This window comes from Schistosoma haematobium, chromosome ZW (genome assembly GCF_000699445.3).
Source record: "Schistosoma haematobium chromosome ZW, whole genome shotgun sequence".
Classification (NCBI taxonomy): domain Eukaryota; kingdom Metazoa; phylum Platyhelminthes; class Trematoda; order Strigeidida; family Schistosomatidae; genus Schistosoma; species Schistosoma haematobium.
This window is the reverse complement of record NC_067195.1, coordinates 6,152,448-6,169,556: the sequence shown is the minus strand read 5'-3', so window position 1 is coordinate 6,169,556 and position 17,109 is coordinate 6,152,448.

The following is a 17,109-nucleotide window of genomic DNA, read 5'->3' as shown; positions in this document are numbered from 1 at the left end:
CTCGAGAAACACTAGAGGACTTATTCAGTGCTGTGAATTTTGAGTATATTGACGGGGACCGACTATCAAATTTGGCTATTAAAATGGAAAACTGTGCCATGGTCTTGGAGCAGATGAATTATACTTCTGATCTAAATTCCTTAGTTACCTTGGAAAGAATAGTGAGACTCTTGCCTCAACCTATGCAAGCCCAGTGGGCGGACTGGGTGGATAAATTGACTGAAGATAACAGGGAACCGACCTTCGACGAGCTCACTCAGTTTATCGCATCGCGTGCGAGAGTGGCTTGTAGTAGATTTGGACGGTTAGCAAACCGTTCAAGAAAAGGACATAACGTAAGGACGAACTGTCACGTGCAATCAGAGCAAGGGAATAGTTCGACAACAAAAACTAAATGCAGTATGTGTTCCTACGACCATGCCATTGATAAATGTCCACAGTTCTTAGCGCTTACAGTTCAAGACCGATGGTCTCACGCTAAAAGCAAGGGTATCTGTTTCGCCTGTCTTAGACAAGGACATAGAGTTAATGAATGTGAGCTGACAAAGCGCTGTAACGTTGAGGGTTGTGAAAAGAAACACCATTCTTTGTTGCACAGCGAGAGTGAGAAACCTGGTATCTCGAGTTGTTGCGGATATACTAAATCACTAATCAGTCAAGTGTGTTTAGGCATGATTCCCGTACGGTTGAAATCGCGAAAGGCCGAGATTGTGGGTTATGCTCTGTTGGACAACGGTTCTGATGTGACACTGATAAAATCAAACTGTTTGAGGTCTCTCGGGCTGAGCGAAGACGAAGCATCAGTGGTAGTTGAGACTGTGGGCGGCAATAGAACAATGAAGGTCACGAGTGCGCCTTTTGAGGTATATTCTTTAGATCGATCTGAACATGTTACGATTGAAGGAGCTCTGATTGTGGCAGGTATACCAGGTCATAAGCCAACAAAGTCGGCAGTGAACAGCCTAGTTAAGTGGCCACATTTAAGGGATGTACCGATAGATAACTTAGACTCTGAAGAAGTTCTGCTGTTGATTGGTTGCGACGTACCAGAAGCACACTGGGTGTTAGACCAGCGGTTGGGTGGGAGAAAAAGCCCGTACGCTGTGAAGACGTTGCTGGGTTGGACGGTCTTCGGACCTGCGTCGTATCCGGAATATAGGAAAAGAGTGGTCAATCATACCAGTAAGATACAGACCTTGGAGAACGAAATACGTAAACTTTATGATGTAGAGTTTTCTGATGTTTATTCAAATGATAAATCAGCATCGCTAGAAGATAAGGCGGCTATAAGGATTGTGGAAGAGGGCACACGCTTCGAAAATGGTCATTTTGTAGTTCCTATACCATGGAAAGTGAACCCAAATATGAAAGGGGGGAATTATGAAGTGGCAAGCAGTAGACTACAGAGTTTGAAGCGTAGATTGTTGAAAGATGACATTCTGTATATCAAGTATACAAAAGGTATTGAAAGTAATTTTATTAAGGGCTATGCGGAGAAGATCCCTGAAATACAATTGCAACCTAGTTATCGCCCCCGTTGGTACTTGCCCCACCATGCAGTTATAAACCCGAAAAAGCCAGAAAAACTGAGAGTGGTCCTTGACTGTGCCGCTAAGTTTGCGGGTGTTTCTCTAAATGATATGATTTATCAAGGACCCGACACAACGGCTGAGTTAGTGTGTATATTATTGCGTTTTCGCAAGGAAGCAATCACAGTCTCTGCGGATGTTGAAGAAATGTTCATGCAAGTGAAGGTCCCTGAGTCTGATCGAGGAGCTTTAAGATTTCTGTGGCGGCAGGGGGGAGACATGTCGAAAGAACCATCCGAGTTTCAAATGACATCTCATCCATATGGCGCCATATCATCGCCGTTTTGCGCGAACTTTGCCTTGAATAAGACGGCCCAAATATTCTCTGACGGTTATGATGGTTATGTCGTAGTGGCTGTTAAGAATAATTTCTATGTTGATGACTGCTTGGTATCTTTTCCTACTTGTGATCAAGCAAAGATTTTCGTCAGGCAGATAAGTGAATTATTATGTAGAGGTGGCTTCAAACTAAAGAAATGGGTTACCAACTCGGAGGAGGTAAGGGCCATCTTGCCTGATGTATGTAAAGAACAGTCCTTGATAGAAATGTCAACGGATTACGACACTACTCATCGAACCCTAGGTGTAGAATGGGATTTTAAACAAGATGTATTTAAGTTTTACTTTGATGCACCGGAAAGGCCTCTGACTAGGAGAGGTATTTTATCTATAGTTACTTCTCTGTTCGATCCTCTGGGTCTAATTGCTCCAGTCTGTCTTACTGCCAAACTTCTCTTGCAAAAATTATGTAGGTCCCAAATAGGCTGGGATCAGCCTCTCAACGAGCCATACATGTCCGCGTGGCTAGGCTGGGTAAGTTTTATGCGTCAGATAGGTCACGTCACGGTAGCTCGAGGTATCAAGAGGAAAATCGACGAACCCGACGCTAAAGTGGAATTGCACTTGTTCAGTGATGCTTCAGAGGTTGGTTATGGAGCAGTTGCGTACGCACGAGTCAGCTATTTGAAGGAGCCACCATATTGTATCTTGTTGTACAGCAAGTCTAAGGTAGCACCTATCAGACAAGTCACTATACCGAGACTTGAGATGGCGGCAGCGGTGTTAAGTGTGAGGCTTAGTGAAGTATTACGGAGATGTCTGCCTAATTTTTTCTGCGAAGTAAACTTCCATACAGATTCCATGATAGTGTTATACTACATTAAGAATATGGAGAACCGATATAGCACCTATATAGCCAACCGCCTCGCTGTGGTGCACCAGTATACGAAGGTTGAACAATGGAATTATGTAAAGTCGTCACAGAATCCAGCTGATTGGACATCAAGAGGTATACAAAAAATGACTGATCTGGAATCTTGGTTCAAATGTCCTACCTTGCTGCATGGCGAATTCTGTACAACAATCACTGACTGTCCGGAACCTACTCCTGACGATATTGAGTTTAGAAAAACTGCTGTGGTTAACTTGAGTAGTATAAAGCACAACATGTCACCTATTCTCTCTTATTACTCCGAGTGGTTGAAATTAGTCAGGGCCGTAGCCTGGCTTAGAAGGTTCATAGAATTTCTGATGGTGCTTCGTTCACCGAGTCATGAAGGATCCGTTCATCTAGGATGTTTAAAGGTCAAAGAGCTTGAGATTGCCAAGCGTAAGATTTTATTGATGGTTCAGAGAGAAGTGTATGGAGAATTACTTAGTGAATTTAAAAACAGCAGTAAAGCAGTAAGTCATGATGATCTGAAAGGTTTATCATTGATAATGCTTGATGGGTTACTCTGCGTTGGAGGTCGACTGAGATACTCAGAATTATTAGATGCTTTTGAACATCCAGTAATTTTACCCAGTCGACACTTAGTGACAGAAACGATAAGTAGACATTGTCATAAAGAACCAGGACACATAGGAAGGTCATTAGAAAAAGGATATAGATATGTGTTTACTTGTTTGCAAACATGGGCAATACATATTGAACTGATGTATAGTTTGATTACTGGTTCATTTATAATGGCCTTATTACGTTTTATTGGAAGAAGAAGGAAACCTCCGGAGTTTTACAGTGATAGTGCGTCAAGCTTCATGGGAGCAGATTCTGAATTAAGGAGGTTTGTGCAACAGTCGAATCAGCAGAAGATAAATATTGAATTGTCAGCGAGGTCCTCATCCAACAGCATGGGTGTAATTTGGGGAAGAGTGATTAGGTCTATACCAAGACTGTTATTGTTGATCACAAGAGAACAAGTGAAGCAGGTCTCCTTGAAGCTTTGGATTAGTCTTTGTTGTTATTGATGTAGTTAGGTCGAGTAGGCGTACTGTTGTAAGTCCTACTCGTTCCTATGGTGTGATATGTTATATAATGAACCATGACCGTAGGCATCAAGGTAGCTTGTGTGATATGGAGGGATTTTGGGGGCCGGTGTAAGATCCATTTTGAATGCCTTGTGTGTTTGTGAAAATCCCTCCATGTATATACTTGCACTTTGTTCCTATTGATCTTCTTAGTTGTACATTGTTAACTTTTGGACTACATTTGAATTGTTAATCTTTGTATTTTATTATAGTTTTTGTTTTTACCACACCTTCACTAATTCCCCATGTTTTTTCCCGAACTGCACTTATGTTTTACTTTATACTAAGTCTGAGCGGCAGCCATTTTGGTTTATCCCTGCTTTTGATTGCTTGACCTGTGTTGACTGGAATTGTGCATTTTGATTGTGAATTGAAGCACTTCCAGAATTGAAAACACTCTGTGTTATAGAGCGACCAATTATTACCTTTTGAACGAATCTGTACGTGATCTATCCAGACAGGATAGAATAACATTTATTTGTGGTGATTGGTAATTTTCTTGCATTCTTTATCAACTTTCTCATTTATTGTAGTTTAGATTTGATCAATTAAACAATTATTGGTTGGATAGCTGTGTGGTTATATTTGTTTAGGTAATAATGTATACTTAAATTTATGATAAATTATAGAACCGCTATCTTACCCAATTACCTTGTTTTGGTTTCAAACGGGCGAGGGCGCGTATCCAACTTATCCAGGCAGCTGTCCAGCAGTCCAAACGTGGTTTGGATCCTACAGGTATCACCTGCAGTATATCATTCTTTTGGGATTTAGAACCTAAGAGAACGGGCGGTATATCCTGCCAAGCAAATGCTTTGTGCCGTTCACACTGAAGGAACACGAGGATGATTTTGTCACATCAGCTTATTCATTACCGCTCACTATAGCGGCGTTAAGGTGGCTGTCAATGTATATCGCGGATCCACCTGTTTTGCGTAATGTTGCATCTGAAAATCGTCATGACATGCAAGCTCACTTCTTCATCCATGATGTCATGCGATAGCTATGTTTCAGTCAGGATTATGATTTTCGGATCTAAGTGAAAGCCTATTTTTATGATTGCTGGTAGCTTACATGTTAGTCCTCCCACGCTGCCATAGAGGGACCTGACGATTTGCATCACCACCTGGTGTTCGCCTAAGGCAGCATCTGTTTCCCGGTCTTAGGGAGATTGTCGTCTGAACTGTGTTGGCCAGTTCTGTGCAAACTGGCCTCCGTAGGCTTTAGCCTGAATGGTGCGTCCCAAAAACAGAACCACAGTCTCTGTGATTTATTCTTTTGCTTGCTGATCAAAGCCAACCGACACCAAACTGTGTTTTATTGGATTTTTAGCTGTTGCCCTATCGATCTGAGTTGACTTTCACAACGTCAGATGTGATTAGATAGGTTGTCTTTTGAGTTGTTCTGAGCCTGAGGAGCCTCACTTGCATTTCGGTCTCTGAATTTCAAATCAATCAGACACGGGGACCTGACGGTCGCAAGGTGCAATGGATGTCTTAACCTGGAGTCACTGACTGTTGTGGTGGTGTCAGTGCCCATGCTACGAGATAACCAAAGAGGCCGTTGCATATCGCGTTCATGGGCTTAATTCTGACTGCTACCCATCGGATCAGACACTTCATTAGCCATCATGCAGGTTTGTTCACAAACGTTTACTGACCTCCTACGGCCCACGGTTTGTCTCTCCTAACTCGGGTTTGGGTGGTTCGCTTAACCGACGGTCTCTGGAATGTCGGGAAAATTTCCTCTGTAACGTCAGCTACCTCGTTCTACGTTACAGCTCTCATACAGATTACATATCTTGGGTGAAGTGATACCTTTACTCGGCATCGTACAGGATTTGTCCTACTCCTCTTACTCGAAGGCTGTTCTACTTTCTAATAGGCTACTCTTCAATATTAGGACATTGAATAAAACCAAAGGGTCTTGTCTAACGTCCTTGTCTCCCACGTTCAGCGTTTCGTGAGGTATTACTTTGTTATTTCCCTTCCCAACACTCACCTACTACTCCTTATTGTTAACAGGTACAGGATGTTAGTAGTGGTCGGTATTTTTGTTGGCACACGAGCTCGGGTTATGGCTCGTATAGTCACACGTTTGGCTTAGCCTGTGGTGGGCGAACTCGAGATACTAGTAGGAGTGGCTGCTATTACATTGTATGGGATTTAATGATTGTCTTTAGTTAGTTCTGTGAGTACATAGTGACCTTGGACCATAATCACACAATCCTCAAAGCTGAACACGAGACTACTCGGGAAATAAATATTCAATATTTAACACGGAGAAATACCTAACGGTGGAAAAGGCGGGAACAATTAGTTGAATTAATTGGATTTGATCGGATGGCATGGCTCGGCCATGCAGGCGTGGTCCTTGCGGAACGTTACCTTATATCTTTTATTAGTATTAAATATATCGTTCATTCTCTAGCCTAAGCTTGTTCTCCGTCACGTATTGGTAATTGTTACGATACAGTGAGTTGGTGTAGTCGATGGTGTGAATTCCACGTAAGATCTTATAGATTAGGCAGTTACATCATGACAAATCTACAATTTTAGGATTAGGTCTATTATTAGGGCAGTACTAATATCATAGTAGACCATAATTCTACAGGCATATTTTCCCTACATTGTGTGTAAACTTACCAGAACCGTGGAGAGGGATGACTTAATGTGAACTCTTAGTACTACACAAACGCAACAGTACCACAACAACAGTGAGTCCAGCCACTACAGACGATCATGCGATGCGTCTATCGTTTTTGTGTTGTTCTTACCAGTAGTTCGCACCACAAGCAGTTTGATATGTCCTTTTCTCCAACTTCTTTATTGCACACTAGTCTTAAAAGGATTAGGGAACTGGGTAGTAATTTGATCCTGAATACTTAATTGAAGATTTGGTTTTAGTGTTTAAGCTGAATGGTCCATGTTGTACACATTACTACGAGGTACCTTATATGATGTCGTCCTTAGCTTTCTTATAGTTTTATCTCTAGACACGGGTATTTTCGACCTATTACTAACCTCTGAATTCGAAATTCTACCTCTATTAGTCGCCCTTATTGTTCTAGTCATATGCAAGTGCTTCAATACAGGTAGGACTTGCCTTTAGGTCGACTTAAACATCATCTTCAAAACTAACATTTGTGACGTACATAGTTTCACCTAAATAATCCAGCATGAACTCAATGAGTTAAGTGCTGGAATTTAAAACTCAACACGGAGAAACGTTACTATGTTTTGGAAGTACGTCTGTTAAAGTAAAACTAACGCCTGACGAGAAAGTATTCCATTAACTCAAATTAGTAACTGGCCTTGTGTGCACTACCCGCACAGTCTAAACTCTTCTGAACACATCTCCGCTAAAGCATCCCAAATGCAAAAATTGTTTGGCTACAAAACAACGACTCCTCAGAACCCATCATCATCGAATAACCACTAATATTTAACTGTCTTCCCTCCGAAATATGCATGGCAGGCGGTTTGAATGCATTTGTAGGACTTCTTGGTGAATCCCTCTCTTACATTGATCTCCTAGCACGCACGAACATATCTGCGCACTACCTAACTTCCCTTGGCAGGACTAAATTCTTCATAGTTAACGTAAGCATTGTTGACGACCTAATATTATTTGTGAACAGTTCAGCAAGCACTTATCGCAATGCTAAAAAACTGGAACTGAAAGCTCCATCAATACATTTCCAACGCTGACATCCAGACACCTATCGAGAATTGATTTTATACCCTCCAAAATCAAGCGGGCCATAGCTGCCCATAAAAAGTTCTATGATGGTGAACCTGACGGGATCCCTTCATCATTTGTGAAATATGGGAGTAGAGAATTCCCACTATTCTGTTAGAAACTTTTCAACCTATCTATGGAATATGGGACATATCCATCTGTATGGAAAACATCTCTTATCACCCCTAGATTCAAAACCGGATCACGTAGTGATATTGTTAACTATAGGTCAATTAATTTAACATCCGTGCTCTCAAGAACCATGGAAAAAATCATCCACAAACAGCTTTTATCATTTTAACTTTCGGCTAGTCTGATTAGCCCTTCCTAACACGAGTTTATGACTAAACGCTCAAGTTTCCCATCACACCTGGATTTTTTTTATCAAATTACCCACAGAAGAGATGTTGGTTAACCAGCGATAATGCTTTATCTCGATTTTAGTAGGGCTTTCGACAGTGTCTCACACAAACTTCTTCTAAAACTCTTCATTTGGCATACAGAATCCCCTTTTATCTCGGCTCAAATCTTTTTAAGAAGAACGTAGCCGAACCGTTCGCTTTGGATCCTGCTACTCTAAACCTGTGAATGTAACCAGTGAGGTTATACACGGAAGTGTGATTGGTCCATTACTCTTTCTCCTTTTTATCAATTACGTGTGCTCCCTCTTTCAGTATGGTAAACCCTTCCTTTTTGCCGATGACCTAAAAGTAGTTTATTCATTCTCTTCTCCCACCAAAAAAGCTATATTTCAGCGGTAATCCAAGAAGAAATAAACAAGTTGTACGAATGGACTGTTTCGTGGAATATGCCATTTAATGTTGGCAAAAGTGGATTTATTCACATTGGCAGCTGCCTTAACTTAAATCTGATTACACACAAACACTCAAACCTCTCAACACTGTCTGTGACTTAGGTTTAAGATATAGAAACAGTCTGAACTTTTCTGAGCACATTATATCTCAAGTATCCAAAGCTAGAAAGCTGATCGGATTCATAGTGATAAACTTCAATAATATCGATTCGAGATTATTATTATACAGAAAATGTATCTTACCCATTCTTGGATATGGTATTTTAGTTTACAGTAATTGTAGGCATAACGACCTTATTAAATTGAAGGTGTTCAAAGAGGGTTCACCAAAGCTGTTCTGGGATATTCCGACAACAAAGACTACCACGAAAGATGTCAACAATTCAAATTAGAACCTCTCTGGATCAGACGTATCAAATCAAATATCGTCTTTATCTACCGGCTTATTAACGGTATTTCCTACTTTTCGGTGTCCACCCCTTCATACTCTACGATATCATCCCAAAATCTACGCAATAAGGAGAATATTCCAGCGATTCCAAGAACCCACACAAACGTACGCCAGAATTTTTTCGTTATTCGCTACTCAACCATGTGGAACAGACTGCCAGTGAACCTTCGTTGCAGTGAAACTACAACCCGGTTCAGAAGTCTCCTTGATGATTTTCTTTCCGAAAGTGGATTATGTCGCCTATTGAATATCAATGTATTTAACAATGAGTTATACAAACAACGTCCGTCATCCATCTAATTGACCGAAAAGCGAAATGTAACCCTTGAAACTTTTCACGTCTATTTTATTTCTATTTATCTTGATGTTACGTCCAAGTTTTTGCTCGTCCCCTTTGTTGAAGTACGGTATATTGATCTATTTGAAATTTACGAACCCAAATTAACAATAGAACCACATTCCGATTTAGACACCAAAGTTTATTCGCAATTTACAAGTAGTCGACCCGAATATCGTTCTAACAACAATAATTATAACAATTACAAAACAAACCTTCAATTTTGCAGGTTCCCGGAGCAAAAACTCCCAAATACCAAACCAATGACAGAGGGAAACCAAAATGTCCGAAAATAATGATATAAACAAACAAGTTCAAAAGTTAAGTAAAACAAATACATCCAAAAACACAGTAAAATTATTAATATACAATTAAAAGGTTTTAAACAGCCAAATATCTACAGTTCTCTCGTAACATTAATATATGAAGCCTGCTTATGTTCGTATCTATAATTATTACTGTTATTAATATCATTATTGTTTCCCCGACACATTAGATATTCGTTTTATCTCTTCTTATCCTTCTAAACATTTAATTCCTGATTGTCCTTTGAAATTATTTGTGACTTCCATAGCATCGTTCTTAATTATTATTGCACAAATGTTTATACTAATATCCGGTTTCACTCTGTATATTATTATATAAATCTACATGCATTTATCCGAGCGCACTAAAGGATTTATTTTATTTTTCTAAATTGTTGGTTTACTTCAGAGGTTGATATTCATTACACAATTATTATTATCATGGTTGAACCCTTTCACTAGGTGTTCATTTCTTTTCTCTCTCTTTTTTCCTTCTAAATAAATATTATTCTTAAGATTACGAAGTTTCTAATCAAGACAATAACTTGTGTTACATTTAACTTAACTTCTCAGACTAGTTTTATCTTCAATATGCATATGCGACTCATAAATATTGATATTTCATTAACCTTTTGACTTAGTTGAGGCTTTCATAACATCACTTCAAACTATAACTGCACAAACATTTATTCTAGCGTCATATCTTACTGTAATAAGTTGTTTTTTCTTAATTATTTTCTATTTTATTTTTGTTACTAATTTCACGATACATACATAATCGTTTATTCTTGTTCTGTGTTATTTATTTCTATTCCCTCATTTCATTCCTTTCCTTCTTTAAACTCAATTCAATATTCTTCTCAATTACACAGAACCTGATTTATTATTATTCTGTTATTATTACGCTCTTTTATCAAATATAGCAAATATAATGCTAACATTGTTGAAACTTGTGTATTATTGCATTTTTGAAGAAACCCGAAATGGTTTCTTCACGACACTTATGTACCCAAAAGATGTTTGTGAACAATAATAATAATATCATAGGCCCTATACATGTCTGCGACATATCAAGGCAAGTTTCGTTTTACTTTTTCATCTCCTTTGCGGCTGTCTTAAATATATTTACGTATCTATATGTCTCTCCTTAAATTTTACTTGAGATGGGCAGATAACTCACTGGACTTATCGATATTACTCAACTACAGCCGGCCGCAAGACATGATCCTCACTATCCTAAATAGTTGTCAAGTGAACCTCACAAGTTCGTGCTTACCGTTAGTGTTCCTGCATTTGTAGAGCACGTAAATAATCACCTGGTTAGAATAGCACAATATACAACCAACGCCAAGTTAATATGAGTCCGATCTAGCATATTTTTCCACCAGTTGATGACTTTCACGTAAACTCTGTTGACTTACCATTAATTTCATCTGATTACACATTGCCTTATTTATAACTATTGGATTCCTAAAATTTTCCGCCTAATTTCGTTAACATTAGTCCTTCATTACATTCTTCTAAATGTTTATACTTTGTCTGAAAATCCATAATTTATACTATAGTGGTTCGAATGATTTCATCGATGCCTTACCTACAATCCATAATTCGTAACTGATAAGCTCGTAAAATGACAATTATGGGAAGTGTTTCCCAATAGAATGTGAAACAGAAAGTCGTGTAGGTCATATTACCTTATCCAAAAGTAACCACAAGAGAACCTAACATTACAAAAAGAGGGAAGGTGGAGTTACTGTCCAGCAAGCTTTGATAGTGAGTGACAACCTTAGTTTGCCCATGTTTGTGGGAAGAAACCTTCTGTTTACTTCAGGCTTTTCATGATTAAGAACGATGCAACTAATTAGTGATACTGAGGTTGCTCTCCTGTGCTCACTACCCAAACTCATGTCTCCAGTTATGTGCTGGATTCGCCGTTCTACTAAGACAAAATATTACAAACTGACTTGGTCTCTTACATTAAGACCTAGTGACTAGGATTGTATGAAAGAAATGAGAATAATGAAAAATAACAGATAGCATAAAGTATATAAGCATTGGCGTTTCCTAACACCTTTCAACGAATTTCTCTCCATCATTTGAACCCACTTCAGCTTGTTACACACTACAACTCACTATTCTTTATTAGTGTTCATTTACCTGAAGACTAATTAACTGCATTCCATTATGTTAATCAAAGCTAGTATGAGTTTTAACTACTAACTTACCATACCTTTGTCTGCTCCACTACAAACCGCTAAGCATTGCTGAGGTCCTATATCCAAATGTCTTGCCGATTCCTTGTTTCCCAATTTTTGCACCGCGTCGTCAGTGATCAGCTATGGAACTTCCTATGCCTGCAACAAACTTGATAAAACTTAACGTACGAGTTTTATTGCTTTTATTAGTTATAAATGAAGTTCACAACTTCATTTTCAGAGTTCTCACGCTCGAACCATACAGAATTAAATAAGGAGAAGTGATAAAACACTTATTTTTATCGGATAGTCAAACAATCCAGAGACCACCCCCAGATCGAGACAGTACGCAGAGTCACGCGTTAAATTCTTATGATACCTTCAAATTCTGGTTGGCCACAACACGGTAGGTGGTGAAGTCTAAAAACAGGGACTTACCCAGTTGACAAAGGAATATCGATACGAAAGCAACAGATTATCACAATTTTAATTATATTTGGACTCATTGTCAGGAGTTTATAGTTTGGGAATCTTCGATGTTTGTTCATTCATATTGAAACTGGATTCGTATAGTTTGTTTGGGAATTTTACTGGGTCGGTCGCCGTGTAACTTGGAAATAAACCCTGATTTCTGTTTGAGATCATTTCCTGTGAAATTTGAAGAATAGGTTACAAAAGTTCATCCTAAGATTCAAGATCGATTGTTTGTGTGCTAGCAGAGAAAGTTTCGAGAAGCCTTACTGAATCGTAATCTTACTCAAACCTGTTCGTTATTTTGACCTGCTTTCGAGCAGCTCCAGTTGCACTTTGATTTGATTAGGGCTTTCGGGAACAACCGCCGTAGTATTTGAAAAGTTGTATTTTGGACATAAACTTACATATTCGTACATGAATTGACTTTTATTATTAGCATGTCTGATTTCATTAAGCGATGAGGGAGCGTATGTGGAGTTTCGATGAGTGGTATTAATATTAATGACATCAGTGTCTGCTTAAGTGGCAGTTTCCCTAGTGGGTGCGAAACAGGAAAGTGTGTAGACTAGAATGACTCTCAAAAAGTGCTATGGGAGTTGTTTATGGTCACACCCGTTTCCGTTGAAGTTCTAAAAGGAAACGATTATCAGGTTGGGGACGAGATAAGAGATTTTACATCAATTCGAGGTGGTTCGTTAATGTATCAAGACGCGTTAATGTCTCTAAATGCGAGCTTTGAACCGAACTCTATCTCTATAGTTTAAATTACAGTTGAGCGTTCATCAACTAGGTTGCCGAGAAAATGAGATCATGATAACACAGATATAGAAGTCACAGGAGTCAGATTTTCAGATCTGCCAGACGTGGTTTCTCGACTACTTATACTAATGTTTTACATACATGGTTGTGTTGCTAAACTTCCAATTAGACCGACTAAGTTTTAAGATATTTACTGAATGAGCAACAGATAGAGAAACATTCTGAAATTATCTGTAGTGGATGAAGTCAACGAGAAGAAAACATTATTTAATTGTAATTAAAAGTCAACTTGTTGACAGATTTCATTAACAGTTCCATCAATTTTATCAATCATATTACGCGATTGTCAAGTCATGACAGTGCTTTATGATGATATCCTGAAACTATTATGTTTAACTAGTTATAGTATTTATTGAGGAGTAGCCAGTTGAAAACAGGTATTGTTGTTTTATATGCTTCTGAAATAGCAAACGTTTGTAGCGTTAAAGAATCTAAGCTGTTTGATTATGTTATAAATTCCGATTCAAAAATATTCGCCTAGTGTTACTTTTATTACTAGGCTCTGGGGTTTTTATTTTAAATGTTTGTTTAGCCAACAACTACCTGAAAGTTTACTTATTATACAATTGCATTATGGTAGTACCTATATTTGGTAAGTTTATTATTTAAACTACGTTCGTCTTTTTAGGTTAATATATGGTAGACCGACTCATAAACCCAAATACGTATAGCAATAAAGACTATGTTGAGTTTATTGAGAATGTTAAAAGCGATTCAAGTGATTTTTAAATTTAAAAGAAATAGAGATATAATTCAACGCATGTATGGGTCAGGCTAACATGCAGGTTGGTGAGGTATATGATAATAATAAGATAATAAACAAGGCCAGAATATAATTTTAAAGTTAATACGGCTTATGAAATGTCAGGCAGGAATATTATGCATTATAAACTTTCCATAAGAAGTCCCTGCATATAGCCTAGTGATATTTACAAATACATGGCAAGATCAACTGGAATTAAGAAATGTCTTTAAACAACACGCTTTTTCTTAATAGTATATTGTAGTATAAAAGTATTCAACTTTTCTACCAAAAAGTCTTGGGGGTGGCTGGTATGAAATTTATACAACCAGTCCAACGGAAAAAGTCTATGTAAGTTAAGAAGTGCTAAAACCATAGTAAATTAACCAGGAAAGGGAAAAAGATAAAAATCGCCTGGATTATTTTCGAAAATCAGATTATTCAGTAGACAACATATATAAGGCCACTCGTGACGAGTAGCAATGATCCAAAATCATCCAGAATAAAACACTCAGTATGGCGACTACTTCCAGGGTGCTTGGCGCTGTCGACCTTTTTGCTACTCGCTCGAATCAGAACAATTGGATGGTCCCAGATAATTGTGTGGCTGTCATTGTATGAGCCATCTAAAATGACCTTATGACTGCAGGAAATTTATAGCTTAAACTCACTGTATGTTTGTGGAGTAGTGTCTTCGTTGTTAGTCAATGGAACTCGAAAATTGGACACTGAGTAGGCAATGGTCGGAAGAAAATTTAATACAGGATAGTGCATAGTTTAAAACAGAACGAGGTGTTAGGTGAAGAAACAGTATGAAGAATTAGATCCAGATAACTGTTTAGTCCTTGTTTACGTCGCTAGTCAACGTATATTGAGGTTATTTACAGGTCATATTTTCTAGAGATTGATGTTTAAACAAGTTTATTTCGCTGAAGCATGTAAATGCTATTAAAGCTTGTTAATAGACCATGAAAGCTAATTAATATAGATGACCAGTTATTAGTATCGATCAAGTTAGTATGTTATGGGTACTAACCAATATAACATTACGATAATACATGTGAACACTAACCAGATGGCTAATGAAATATTGGGTTTACATAAGTAAAAATCGATCGAGAATGTTCAATTGAGAATAGATATACTTAGTAATAGGCTGCGTTTCTCTAGTCAGGCTTACCATTGTGGAATTATAGTCTACTATGATATTAGTACTGCTCTAATAATAGACTTTATCCTAAAATTGTACATTTGTCATGATGTAATTACTTAATCTATAAGATCATACGTGGATGTCACATCATTATCTACCCTGACACATTCGTATTGTAACAATCATCAATATATGGTGAAGAACACATTTAGGCTGGAGATAGAACAATATAATCAATATAGATAAAGGAATGTTACATAAGTAGGACCACGCCTGGAAGGCCGAGCCATGCCATCCGACCGATTCGAATTAATTGGATTAATTCTTCTCGCCTTCTCCATCGTTGGGTTTCTCTCCGCGTTAAATGTTGAATATCTATTTCCTAGTTGTCTCGTGTTCAACTTTGAGGATTGTGTGGTTAGGCTGAAGCTTCATCGGAATATCTCAGTAAAGGGCTTTCTATTAGCAATGAGGAACGACCAACGATCTATTGTGACTGTGGCGGCTTGTTGATGGACCCTGTAGTTATCGAGTAAGATAATTTCTTAAAGTTATTTCAACATCTCAGGCCTAAGAAGTACAGTGGTCCTGATGATATTCATCCTAGGATAAAGAAAGCCTTATCAAATGTAATTGCTGAACTTTTAGCGATACTGTTTGATATGCCTTTGTGGCAGTCCAGACTGCCCAGAGGCTGTAAAGACGCGATAATTAGTTCGATGTATAAAGCTGGGAATAGAGATTTAGTTAGTGACTATCAACCCGTTAGCTTAACTAGTACAGTTGTAAAATTGATGGAAAAAATTATTCTGTTAGCTTTCACAAACTATGGAGAAGGGCATAATCTTTTATGCAAGAGACATGGTTTTCAGAGAGGCCTATTATATTTGACAAATCTGATTGCAAGAGAAGATCGAAATATTCCTGTAGATGTGATCTTCATAGATCTAAGTAAATCTTTCGGTAAGGTCTCTCATTCTGGTATTAAATTCAAACTGGAAAGTTTGAGAATCCATTATACAATCACAGACAGAATAATTGACTTTCTCCATAGCAGGAGACAAAGGGTGAGGGTAAATGGAGCTCTATCATCATAAGAATCTGTAAAAAGTCGAGTTCCCCAAGACACAATCCTGCGTCTCCTTCTCTTTTTATTTTATGTAAATGAATCACCATACACAGCATATCAGATAGAATAGTATTACAGGATGATTTCAGCCCACTGGTGGCATGGATAGATAGGTGGTCACTAGGAGTAAATCCTAACAGGAGTGTAGTGACTCAGCTGAATGACTATGACGATTCGTATCACTACACACTATGTGGATTCGTGCTACCCAAAGTAAGAATTTATAAAGACTTAGGAGTCATACTAAGCAATGATCTCAAAACTACCAGTCACTGCAAGGCTGCTGCAAAAAGGGCTATAGGGTACTATGGTCTATTCGATGGTCTTTCTAGTATTTGGATGATGGAATTTTTAGAGTGTTATACCCGACTTTCGTGCGACCACATTTAAATATGGGATTCAAGCATGTTTCAGGTATGAGGTGAATATGCTAGAACGAGTCCAACGACGATGGACTAAGATGGCAAAAGGCCTATCTAGCCTATATTATGAAGACAGAATGAGATACTTTAACTTACTTCTGCTATCTTACCGTGGAATACGGGGTTATTAATATTGACTCATCGTAAACTGAACGATGATCTTGGAATTATTCTGTCCTATCTTTCCCTTCCGTCTAAAACTGATCATTTGGGAGGACATTCGAAGAAAGTCCAAAAACCGAGATCAAATCGTTTGCGTCTGGAGTTTCGTTTCTCGCACCGGGTAGGGAATTACTGGAATTCTCTACCAGAACACGCAATATCAGCACCTTTTGTTGATATATTCAAAACGAGATTGGACATCCACAGTGTTACAAACTGCAAGAATTAATATAGGTCGATAGACTTCTTATTACTGAGGAGTGAAATGCATAATTCACAAGGACAGACAGATATACTCTTGTATAACCAACCTGCTGACTGTGGTGGACAGATGGACAAGCATCCTCGATCGCAAGGGAAAGGTTGATATCATTTGCCTTGATTGCTCGAAAGCTTTTGATAAGGTTAACCACTTGTGTCTTATCAGTAAGCTCAAACGACTAGGTATCAAACCACCTCTAATCGATTG